At 39.8% G+C, this 12757-nt stretch overlaps 1 long non-coding RNA gene across 2 annotated transcripts in view; it reads right to left on the bottom strand.

The window, feature by feature from the left end:
- The window catches only part of LOC132656440 (uncharacterized), a 60209-nt gene that overhangs the window by 2331 nt on the left and 45121 nt on the right, over positions 1–12757 (bottom strand). For both annotated transcript variants that reach the window (XR_009594195.1, XR_009594196.1), the window contains one exon: positions 8249–8333. This is a non-coding gene — a long non-coding RNA (uncharacterized LOC132656440). The remainder of the gene's footprint in view (positions 1–8248; positions 8334–12757) is intronic.

Raw genomic sequence — 12757 nt, 5'->3', positions numbered from 1 at the left:
CTAGGATCTAAAGAGCACCAAAGGCTTGAGATAACCTCTGTAGTTCCTTGCAGAGCCCACAAGTCTTTGGTTGTAGCTCTTTGCTTATCCCCACAGGGCCTTGATTCTATAGTTTTACACAAGAGCTTGGGGCTGGTGTGGAAGGTGTTACTGTCTCAGCCTTGTCTCTTCTCTCTACACAGTGGGTCAGCTTGAGGACTGTGCAGGACTCATGTCCTTCCTGTGCTCTCTAGAAGCCAGCTATATCACCAGTGAGAACATCACTGTAGCTGGATGGCACCCCACCTCTGATGGTCCTGAGGTTAAAGGTCAGGCTCACCTCTCTGTATAGGAGCTCTGTGTCGCCCTGGGATCAAATGCTACCTTTTTTTTTTTTAAGTAAGCCTGTGTTCCAAATGTGTATATGTTGGTTCAAAGCTTTCACAGATAGAAATAAAGCCTCATCACAAAAGAGTTTGTAATGCAAAACTATCATTGAAAGAAACAACACAATGTCAGTTTGCCAGAAAACAAAATGTGGGGCTTGAGAATCTTGGGTCAAAGGAAGAAGGTAGGGTGGGGCAGGGAAAGTGTTAGAAGTGTTATGCCTAGTTCATGAGACCCCCAAAGACCACCAGGAATTGACTGTGCTGCAAAACACATGAGGGTTTATTTGATACAAGCTCAAGCCCAGGTCACAAGCTCCCTGTGGAAACAGAGAGGCATGCAGCCTGGAAGTCTAGGGAAACAAGGTTTTTAAAGGACAAAACTGCAAACAACAGAAGGAGGGAGGGAAAAGCTCCAAGCCTTGGTATTACATGATTGGGTAAGGGAAATTGACTTTTGAAATGATTGGTTTACTTTAAGTGCCAAGTCCATAATTGGTTCAGGCCAGGCCATCTGGGTCAGTTTCCTAGCAACTGTATGCAGGAAAAGAATGCAGTAAGGCTGGTTCCCCACAGGTAGCTGGACATGTCTCCACCTGGCTGGCCTTCATTCAGGCTTGTGCTTTAAACTTCAATTCAATAACCGCCCCCCCAATCCTAATTTTTAATTTTTTTTGGTCTTTCATTCCCCCTTTCCCATGATCATTTGAAGACCCAGTCTTGGGTCTTTCAGTTATGATTCCTGGTGTCCTCCAGATTTTCCTTTCCACAATGGGATCTGAGTACTATTAGCTGTATTGCTCCCAAGCATTCCTTCAAGAAAGCCATCAAGTGACTTAAAATACAAGGCCCAAAGGTAAAAATGAAAATGAATAGGGGTCCGATTAGGGTGGATGTAAGGGTAGTAAACCAAGGAGAACTATTATACCAGAATTTAAACTATCCTCTGGAATCTTTCTCTCTACTGTCTCTCCAGGCCTTTTGTCCAGTTGCTGATCCAGCTAAGCAGGTCCCCAAGATAATAGCTAATGTCAGGAAGCCCCTTTTGACTTAGCATTTTAGCCTGTTAGGTGGGATTACAGGCAGAGGTCTCTTCTTCTGAAACTGCTTCAGTTCTTATAATAGGACTGTTGGCATCAAAGACTAGGAAGGCTGAAATGCCATCCAAAGGCTGGGCAATGGGGCAGTCCTCAGAAATGACTGGTTAGTTGATTCAACCGAAGAAGCAGAGAACAATCATATTAGCTTCCAGCAAGTCCAGATCCCAGCTTTCATAGCTGATCCCCGAATAGATTCTGTCAGCCAAGTGAAAATACGCTGAGACAAATTCATACTAGAGACAGAAGTTTAAATTTGTCCAGTAAATGGAAAATTGAGGAATCCCAAGATCAAGGGAAAAACTCATCTGGGATTCATTTGGGCTATGCCAGATCCAGGTCTCATGACTTTTTGGTTTCCTGAAACTCATATGAATTTTAGTTTAGAAAAGGAAGTATATTCGTATCACCATCATATTGAGATCCATACTTCAAAAAAAGTAACAAGTGTCTACAAGACAGCAGGAGTAGACTCATGCCATTGAGACCTAGGAAAAGCAATGGGTTTGGAGTCAGATAACACATTAGACAGATGTTTTTAGCATGATGAGAAGCACCTTTAAGTCTATGTCTAGAAAAAAACCAAAAGGAGATTAAAATCTCAAGTTTGTGACTAGATAATAAGCAATCAGTGCTCCATCAACTTATCAGAACTCTATTGATCAATGTCTTAACGCTGAACTTCTGAAATCTTAACAATAGCAGAGAGGGGGAAGAAATCTAAAATAGCTCCCATTTTCAATATGCCTTAAATTACTTTCTTATATTAACTTAAACTTTCATATCCTCAGATGTGGAGAGCCACTTGTTTGTCAGGATGCTTTACTATTGAACTCTCATCAAAAACACCCTGGCCTTCACCTGGAGACAGGGATAGACAAGATGTTTTTGCAAAGTTCACTTCGTTTTGTTTGTGTGAGGATCGCACAGACAGGTGGTCGAGGTAAACAAGTTTGACTTCTCAATGAACTTCATTGTATCAAAGCGCTTTGCTCTGACTATAAAAAGGGACTCTGGAATAAACCAGGGTGCCTAGTTTCTATTGGAAGCCCTCTCAAACATATCCTATGTGTAGTGTCTTGATTTTGTTTTTTTGTTTAATTTTCTTTCAGTCCTCACTCCCCACTCAAGAACTGTTCAACTCTGCCAGTGGGCTATGGTAGTTTGGCACCCGAACAGGGACTTGAGATACGGGGAAGTAGTGAAGGACACCGTGGGTGTTGGCAAGCTCAGATCATAAAGAGAAGAGGGCGCAGTGAATAAAATTTGAGAGTAAAAATGGGACAAGGAAGTAGCCTCTTATTTTTTGTATGGAATTTAATTAGAAATAGTCTGTGTATGCAGCACAGGACTGAGGAAGTGAAACTTTTGGGGTTAGAGAGAAAGAGGAAAGAAAGATGGGAGGCTTTGAGACAAAATGAGGTTAATCAGCTCCTCCAGAAGAGTTATATGTCCCTCCTAATGATAATGACTTCTTGTTAGAAGAAGACTGAGGATGACTTAGATCCTGGTGAGGTTGCAGAGTTGGAAGAAGAAGCAGCTAAGTATTATTCTGAGAGATACCCTCTGATTCAGGCTATGAGTGTTAAAAAACTTAAGCCTTGGCAAAAAGAAATTAAAAAGTTGGAATGGGACTTGGAGGAAATAAACAGAAAATTTGGAAAATTAACTACTAGGGAAAATGAGGCTCAAGCCCCCACTCCAACTCCCTCATTGATTGAAGGCTTAGACCCTCCTCCTGGGATGGCTACAGTTGCTGTAGCTCAAAAGACAAGGGGGCCTTTTTCTTTGTCCACTGTGCAGGTAACTGTGTCTCCTTTACAAGCGCTCTCAAGTTACAGCTGAACTCAATTGAACTCAAGTAGTTCCTATAACTTATGACATGCTTGCTGGAGAAGGAATCTGCAGGGAAACAGGACAACAACTGGATTTTGATGTGACCGTTTATGCTCAAGTAAATGCTGCTACCTGAAGTGCCAGGAATAAACTTCCACAAACAGGTAGACAAGTGGGGGATTTGTCTAAATTCTGTCAGGGACCTGATAAATTATTTCAAGATTTTGTAGCAAGATCAATGCAAGCATCAAGCAGACTTGTAGGAGATACAGATTCTGGATTATTATTAGTAAAACAATTGGCCTTTGAAAATGCTAACAGTGCTTGCCAAGTGGCTTTGAGACCCTTTAGGAAGAAAGGAAATATTAATAATATAATTAATATTGCTTCCCCAAGTTCAGACAAAAAATGCAAGTAAGAGGGATAGGAGAGGAGATGCAGATTTTGGATCCTCTAATACTTATTGCATACAAGCTCTCAGTCCCAATCTGATCTGAACTAGTGTAACAAATTAATGGAAAAAATTTTACAGGGTATTGGATACAGGAGCTGATGTCTCTGCCTTAACTGCTGATCAGTGGCCTAAACAATCCTCTATTACACAATTACAAAGAATAGGACAAAGCCAATGTCCTGAACAAAGTAGTGATGAATTAACTTGGAAGGATGAGGAAGGACATGAGGGAACCTTTAAACCATATATTGTTCCTGGCCTTCCTGTTAATCTGTGGAGTAGAGATGTGATGAAACATGAGAGTGTATCTTTACAGTCCTAGCAATGTAGTTACCAATCAGATGCTTATTCAAGGATATTTACCAAATTCAGGATTAGAAAAATTTGGACAAGACATACCTCAGCCGGTATTCCTACCCTAAGAAATATTTTAAAAAGGGTTGAGTTATTTTTAGGGGAGGTTACTGAATAACCTGTACCCCATGCATATCCAATAACAATCTGATATTCCTGTGTGAGTGGATCAGTGGCCTATTTCCCTTGAGAAAATTAAAGCCACTGAGCAGTTAGTATAGAAATGGCTTGATAGCCGGCATATTGCTCCATTAAACTTACCTTGGAACTCCTCTATTTTTGTTATAAAAAATAAATCAGGAAAAGGGAGACTTTTACAAGATCTCAGAAAAGTAAATGAGACCATGGAGTTAATGGGAGCCTTGCAACCTGGATTATCTACCCCTTCTGCTATACCTAGAGATACTTTTAAGATTATACTAGATTTGAAAGATTGTTTTTATACTATTCCTCTTGTTCCTCAAGACTAAAATTTTTGCTTTTAGCATGCCATCAGTAAATTTTAAAGAACCTATGAAGAGGTATCATTGGCTTGTATTACCTCAATGTATGGCAAATAGTCCAACCTTATGTCAAAATTTTGTGGCTCAAGCTGTTTTTAAAACTAGACAAGCATATTCTTCTGTGTATATTATTCATTATATGGATGACATTTTATTGGCTCATAAGAATGAAGGGAATTTACTAAGTGCTTTTGCACACTTACAACAAGCTTTGAAGGATCAAGGTTTAGTAGTTGCACCAGAAAAGGTGCAGACAGAGCCACCTTATTTGTATTTGGGACATAAATTAAACCCTCAGACTATTATGCCTCAGAAAATTCAATTATGGAAAGACAACCTAAAAACTTTAAATGATTTTCAAAACTTGTTAGGTGATATTAATTGGTTTAGACCCCATTTGAAGTTAACTACAGGAGAGCTGAAACCACTTTTTGATATTTTAAAAGGAGAGGCTGATCCTTTGTCAAAAAGGAAACTTACCAAAGAAGCTCATGATACTTTGCAAAAGGTAGGATTAGGTATTGAAAACAACATGTTCAATATATAGATTATTCAAAAGAATGGGGTGCATGTATTCTGGCTACTGTTCATACTCCAACTGCTGTATTGTGTCAAGAAGGACCATTATTATGGTTTCACTTGCCTGTGTCTCCTGCACAATCAGTGGCTAGTTTAGTTCAGATGACTCCATAATTGGAGTTCTTTTACCAAACAATAAGTAGACTGGTTATTTCAAAATGCTCTTTATTGGACCACAGTTTTGCTCATTATTTAGAACATATTGACAATCATTATCAAAAAGATAAATTACCTAATTTGTCACTGAGCATACTTCTCTATTTCCTAAAATAATTAAACGAGCCATTACCTCAAGTTCCAACAGTATTCACAGATGGATTTTCAAATGGAAAAGTTGTATATGTACTACAGGGACAAACTTTTGTTTTGAAAACATTACCAGCCTCAGCTCAAGTTATAGAATTATGAGCTATAGCTACAGTCTTTAAAAATAAGGCTCCTTCTTCTTTCAACTTGTACACTGATAGCCATTATATTTCTAAGGATTTGCAAGTCCTAGAGACTGTAACATATGTTGATACAGCTAATAAACAAATACAAGATCTATTTAGAGAGATACAGCAAAGTAGCCAGAACCGTGTGCAGCCTTGTTATATAGGGCATATTAAAACTCATTCAGGACTTCCTGGACCTCTAACTTTAGGGAGTAATTTAGCAAATCAAGCCAGACAGCTGGTTGTATTAACTCAACAAGAATTGGCTCAACAATCTAATGCCTTACATCATCAAAATAGTCAGAGCTTAAGAAAGCAATTTAATATTACCAGAGAAGCCACTAGACAAATTGTAAGATTATGTTCTTCTTGTTCTAAACATTTTAATGTACTTCAATATAGTGTCAGTCCTGGAGGATTGATGCCTAATCATTTGTGGCAAATGGACATAACTCATATCCTGGAATTTTGAAAACTAAAATATGTTCAAATAATGATTGATACTTTTTCAGGATTTATCATGGCAACTCTCTTAGCAGGAGAAGCCACCAAATACTTTATAAGCCATTGCTTAAAATGTTTTGCTACAATTGGTACTCCTTCAATTATAAAGACTAATAATGGTACTGCATATATTAGTCAAGCTTTTCAGCATTTTTGTGCACAAATGAATATAACTCATAAAACAGGTATTCCATGTAATCCTCAAGATCAAGGAATTGTGGACCATGCCCATGGATCTCTTAAATACCAATTGCAAAAAAAAAAAAAAAAAGAAAAGAAAAAAAAAAAGGATGAATTATATCCCCAAACACCACAGAATTACCTTAATCATACTCTCTTTATTTAAAAATTTTTGAATGTGGCTATACAAGGCCATTCTGCGGCTGATCGATTGTGGCACCCTAACACCAAAGATAATTATGACCAAGTAAAATGAAAAGATCCGATTAATGGAATATGGCAGGACCCCAACCCTGTATTAATATGGGGAAGAGGGCATGTTTGTGTTTTTCCACAGGACGCAGAGGGAGCCAGGTGGATCCCAGAAAGGCTGGTGCAATTTGCAGGAGATGCTCCCGGGAAGGAGGATGTTCCTGCTGCTGACCATGGTGAATTCTGTCCTGATGGTGAACGGAGAGCTGTATTGGGCTTATGCTCCTGACCCACCCTTATTTCATTCTGCTCCGGAGAGAAGATGTGCAGAGAAACTTTTTAGATACAATGTGACTGGACTTCATTGGTCTGGTAATCAGGACAATTCTCAACAAAATGAGGAAGAATAGGAAAAAGAGGACTGACTATGGGACTTTGCTGATTCTGGTTTTTAGCAGACACATATTTGGAAGCTTGCTACAGAAACTCTTGGGAGGCCCTATAATTGCCTATGTATATTCTCCTTATGCTTTGTTGTTTGAAAATGTTAACATTTTTATACAAGATTCAAACCTTAATGTTTCTTGCCATCAATGTAAACTACAGGTTCTGGTTATTCAACAGCCTTTTATTATGGTTCCTGTGACTGTTTCTCAGGCTTGGTAGTCACTTTTTTAAAGTCACTTTTATGGACTTGGCTTATTACTCTTGCTAGGAGCATGTCTCCTACCAATGATAATTAAAACCTTCATCAAGGCCTTTTATAATGTTAAAGATGATCTGCATAAGATTAAACTCCAGCATCTACCCTAGTGGAGGTTGGTAGTTGAATATTATCTGAAGAATATTCAACCTAAGACAGGGCATGAATGATGGAATTCATGTACCAATGATGAGAAAGAGTATATCTTTCAAGAGAGACAACCTAAGACAGGCACAATTTTCTGCTCCATACCTCTTAAGTTATGGTCAATTTTTAAAATATTAAAAAGGGAGATCTATGGAGATATAAAAAAGGGAGATCCTTGTTTGTCAGGCTCCTTTATTATTGAGCTCTCTGCAAAAAAGCATGTTTTCACCCTGGCCTTCACCTGGAGACAGGGATAGATAGGATGTATTGCCAAGTTTACTTCCTTTTGTTTGTGTGAGGATCACACAGACAGGTGTCGAGATAAACAAGTTTGACTTCTCAGTGAACTTCATTGTATCAAGGTGCTTTGCTCTGACTATAAAAAAGGACTGTGGAATAAACCAGAGTGCCTAGTTTCTACTGGAAGCCCTCTCAAACAGATCCCATGTGTAGTATCTTGTGTGTGTGTGTGTGTGTGTGTTGTTGTTGTTGTTGTTGTTGTTGCTGTTGTTGTTAGTTTTTTTAATTTTTCTTTCAATCCTCACTCCCCACTCAAGAACTGTTTGACTGTGCTGGCGAGTTCCAGCACTCAGACCTTACATAAATTTTACATCTTTCCATCCAGTTATTTACTCTAGGAGACAGGCAATTAACATGAAGCCCGTGAGCAACGGAAATCTCTTTGCCTTTCTAAATAAGAGATCTAGTACCTAGTAGTTCTTACTAGCTAATGAATTGACCAATGAACTAACAGTGGATCTAATTTTCTGCTCTTTAGCTGCAAAGCTACCATTAGCCATCAATGTGATCAGCGACCTGAGAAGGATAAATTATAAGCTAAATAAATGTATCAATCTATGTACCAAGCAAAATGACAGAGATGACTAGTCAGTCTACCACCTAGGCAACTGTCCCTGGATCCTGTGGTCTCATGGCATCATAAGCAGAGGCAGTCCAGCCATCAGGCACAGATGAGAGACTGTTTCTGTGGAAAAAAGAACATGAGAGAATGGCATCACCTCACCTTCAGCAACATGAAATAATGACTCTCCAGGTGTCCACAGCTTTTCCAGTTTAAGCTGGGCCCTAGCTGTGGGCCAGTGGGGCAGTCTTGTCCAGTGGTTAGCATACCACAATCTAGAGTCACCTTGTACCCAGATCTTCTCAGAGACCTTGGGGAACTACTGCCAGGGTTTTGTCATAATTCGCTTACACGTGTTAAAAGCCATATTCCACAGATCTCTGACAAGTTTGAGGGCCAGCAAATCTGAGTTACTCTTTGTCTACCTTTATCTGCTCTAAACTGCATCCTATAAAACAGAATGCTATAATCTCTAATTCTGGCATATTCCTTAGATGAATGTTTTAGGACCAATCTATTTCAAGTAGATCTACATAGGCAAACTTCATAGTTACCCATTCTAGGCTTAACCTTAAAAACATAAACAAGAGCCTAGCTAAAGCTCAATCTTGTAACCAACTGTAGTCATTAGTATAACTTTAAATATATTTCTGAACTAAAATCAAAGCAAAACTTCCAATAAGATACAGTTCATAGAGGGTCTAGCAAATCTTGCATTAAGACTGACCAGCAAAGAGCTTAAAGGACAAAAGTTTCACTTAGCACTGAACAGAGAACTGAACATAGCTGGCAACCCTCAACAATGATGACAGTAAAACCACGGGTCCACCTTCTTTATCCCTGAACCAACATGGTGGCTGAACCAACTTGTGTTGTTATAGGCTGTGACCAGCAACATGAAACATAGTCATTAGGTGTCCCTGGTGGTGTTGCTACCAACCACAGTATAGCACTGTGGCTCGTTTAGTTTTCCGTAACCAAGTTCTAACATTGTAATCAAATAAGTTTTAGAACCAACTGCATAACATAACAGCATAGAACAATTTTAAACTGTACTTGAACTATTCTGGCCACACCAAACCTATCCGCCAGAAAGAAACAGCATTAATCCGTTCACTCAGGAACTGGCAGTCAGGCATGTATTCCATATAATGGTTAACAATGCTTGAATATAACCCTGTATAGCCCTGGGCTAACATGGAGCTGCAGTCCTCTTCCCCCTTTAAAGAGCGTAAGAAAACATTTTGCAATGAAGAATCACCAGCCTTTTAAATGAAAAACAACATATTTTACAGTTCTTTCTCAAAATCATATTTGCAAGTATGAAAAAACAAAGCAAATACAGTTCATATGCCCTCTGGCTTTCTATACATACCCTGACCTTCCATAACATTCTATATACCTTTAGTTTAGGCTTTTCCTAGCTCTGTTCTTCTGGTTTAACCAGACATTTTTATTTTAGATAAGCTATTCTTTTTTTTTTTTTCTTTACTATCTTATCTAGTCAAAGCAAGGCCCTTCCTTCCACTCCATATTAAAGCAGACAACCCTTCTGAGTTCAGCTGCTATTTCCAGCTTGGTCCAGTGTGCTTGAGAGGAGATTTCTGTGTGTAGGTTCATCTGTTCTTGGACCTTGTCCTGTTGGCTCTGTTCTCTTCAAGTACAGAGGTTGGTACTGGTCTTGTAACTACTGGAAACTTTTTGCCACTTCTATTTTGATGTTTTGGGGGATCCATAAGTGTTTTCCAAGGGCTTGGGGCATTAAAACTAGAACATGAGGACTTTTAGCCACTATAATGTACTATCTCCCAATCCCTGGGGATTAAAAGAAGAAAACCCAAGCAAAAGGAAACACCTGGATAAATTAATTTCCCCTACTCTGGGGATGCTGAGACACATTTGTACAGGTCATGATGTTTAGAGCAAAAGTTCAAGAAACTAGACCAGAAAAATTACAGAAATGCCTAAGTGCTATTTGTCATAACAAAAAAAGTACCCTGGGCTTGTGTGTTTGCTTTACAAAGCTGTGCACCCTCCACCCCCATCTCCCAGCAGCTGAGACTGCAGCCCACAGCTCCTGCAGATCAGAAACTATTGCAAGGAACTCTTTACAAACAGCTTCATGATTCCTATGAGTCCCAAGTCCCTACTTCAGTCTCCTGGGAGCAAAAGAAAGAAGGTAGCTCAAAATCAGTACTCATCTATGGCCTCACAAGCCCAAACCAACAACAAGATCAGTTAACATTCAAACAGTCAGCACAAACTACACTCGGTGGCTTTGTGATAACTATTCTGGGTTACTAAGTTGACTACATCTGGAATTAACTAAAACCCAACCAGCTGGGTACACCTGTGAGGGATTTGTATTTAATTAAATCATTTGAAGTGGGAAGACCCACTTTTAAGTAGGTCTTTTGTGGCGGGAAAGTCCACCTTTAGTCTGGGCCACACCTTCCAGAGGAAGCCTATATAATGGACATGAAAGAAGAAAGTTCCCTCTTTTTGCCTGCTTGTCCTTACTTAGCCTGGCTAATCCATTCCTTCACTGGCATCAGAGCCCACTTCTTGAGGATTCCAGCGTATATCGATAATCAGTGGAGACAACCAGGCTGGTGGACTGAACAACTACTGGATTCTTGGACTTCCCTTTGGTAGACAGCCATTGTAAACCACTCCTGTGTGTATATATGTAATATACCGAGAGAGAGAGAGAGAGAGAGAGAGAGAGAGAGAGAGAGAGTCATTCTATTAGTTCTGTTTCTCCAAAGAACCCTAACTAATACCGAATTTGGTAACAGAAGTGGTTCTAGAGCAACAGAAGTATAAGAATGAATTTTTATCTGAACAGTATCTGAACAGGCTTTCCTCTCCTAGAGGCTCGGAAAGTACTGAAAGCCCATAGTGTGAACTATTTTTACAAACTTAAGGAGACAAATGCATTTGATTTGCCTGATTCACCATTCATGAGAGGCAACAGATTGGTGATTCTGTATATAGAACTTTTGACCATTTGTGGAAAAATAAGAAAAATGAAGCTGGTTGGTTGGTCCTAGCATCTCTGAAATAATTGACAAGGGAAAAGAATGAGCTCCATGATAAAATAAACAACTAGCATCTCAGAGTACAGTGAAGGACAACAATGAACTCATATAAAACTGACCGGGCTGGAGAGATGGCTCAGTGGTTAAGTGTACTAGCTGTTCTTCTAAAGGCCCTGAGTTCAATTCCCAGCAAACACATGGTGGCTCATAGGAGATCTGGTGCCCTCTTCTAGCATGCAGGCACACATGCAGGCAGAATACTGTATAAATAATAATAAATAAATCTTAAAAAAAAAAACCTGACCAGCTCCAGGTGCACACATTCTAAAGGTTTCTAAGTGTACGCTGGGGGAGAATCCTCTCTTCAGCAGCCACAGAAAATCAAGTTGCAGAAAGTTAAACTGAAGCCCTCATTAGGAGGCTGTCTGAATTTTAAAAAATAAAAATCAAATCCTGGCTCTGGAGGGTGCTCGTGGTTTAAGTTAGGGCATTAACTGTGTAAAAATAATAATAATTAAATAATAATAATAATAATATCTTGTAACTTGCAGTAGAGGTATGTGGGTGGACCCTATTAAGGATGAGAAAGAACTTCGAGCTCTGAGATCCTCCAGGGTTTATCTTACCTGAGGAAGTAGTCTCTCTACTCTCAGTGGAAGATGTGCTCCTACCCTCCCTGCCCCTGCCCCTGCCCCCCAAAATATTGCCTTTTCTGCCTTTGACTGAGAAAATGAATCCTTCACTGTCTGCTAAACTATCAGTGACTTTCCCTGAAAGAGGCGCCAGACAAGACCATACTGATGTCTCTGAGGGCCCAGCAACAGTAACCTCTAGACCTATAATTAGAAGTTATAGCACTGTATAACTGGAGGTTATTCCACTATAGTAGACTGGGGGCTACACTATAAGCTAAGCTGGCTCCTTTTGGGGAGTAGAAAACGTAGTCCATGGGGGCTTTGCTACACCACTGAAGAGCTTAATGATTTTGCTAATCCATTCAAGCAGAAGTCTGGGGTGTATGCGTGGGATAATTGTGAAAGGAGCACAAAACTGGATCAGGCTGAGTTTACTGACATGGGCCCACTGAGTGGAGATCCCAGCTTTAATATGAAAGCTCACACAGTTAAAAAGGGTTCAAAGTTTGTCTGAGGTTTGCTGAAGCACTTATCAAAAGATGGCCTACTGAAAAGGAGCTGGAGGTGCCTGTGATAGCTCTTGGCTTAATGTTGACAAAGGGATTTTTAAGGCTCAGGGACACTGCCATGCTAGACTGGGTATCTGGTGTATAACCTAATCCTGCATAATGGGAAGGCCCAGAAGCCATGCCCTCTGCCAATCCCATAAGATGCAAAATGGTGAGGGGCACAAACACATTTGAAGAGCTTTCTTGTCAACCTTTTCCTTCTGCCAGACCTTAGGATTGAAGACGCTGCTGCTTAGTAAAATGAATAAAATTCAGTGGATTTAATTTGCCTCTGAAGTAGCAGGAGGCAGGTGTCAGCACTG

This window comes from Meriones unguiculatus, chromosome 9 (assembly GCF_030254825.1).
Source record: "Meriones unguiculatus strain TT.TT164.6M chromosome 9, Bangor_MerUng_6.1, whole genome shotgun sequence".
Classification (NCBI taxonomy): Eukaryota; Metazoa; Chordata; class Mammalia; order Rodentia; family Muridae; genus Meriones; species Meriones unguiculatus.
Note: the sequence above shows the minus strand (reverse complement) of the source record. Positions and strands in the feature narration are given on the sequence as shown.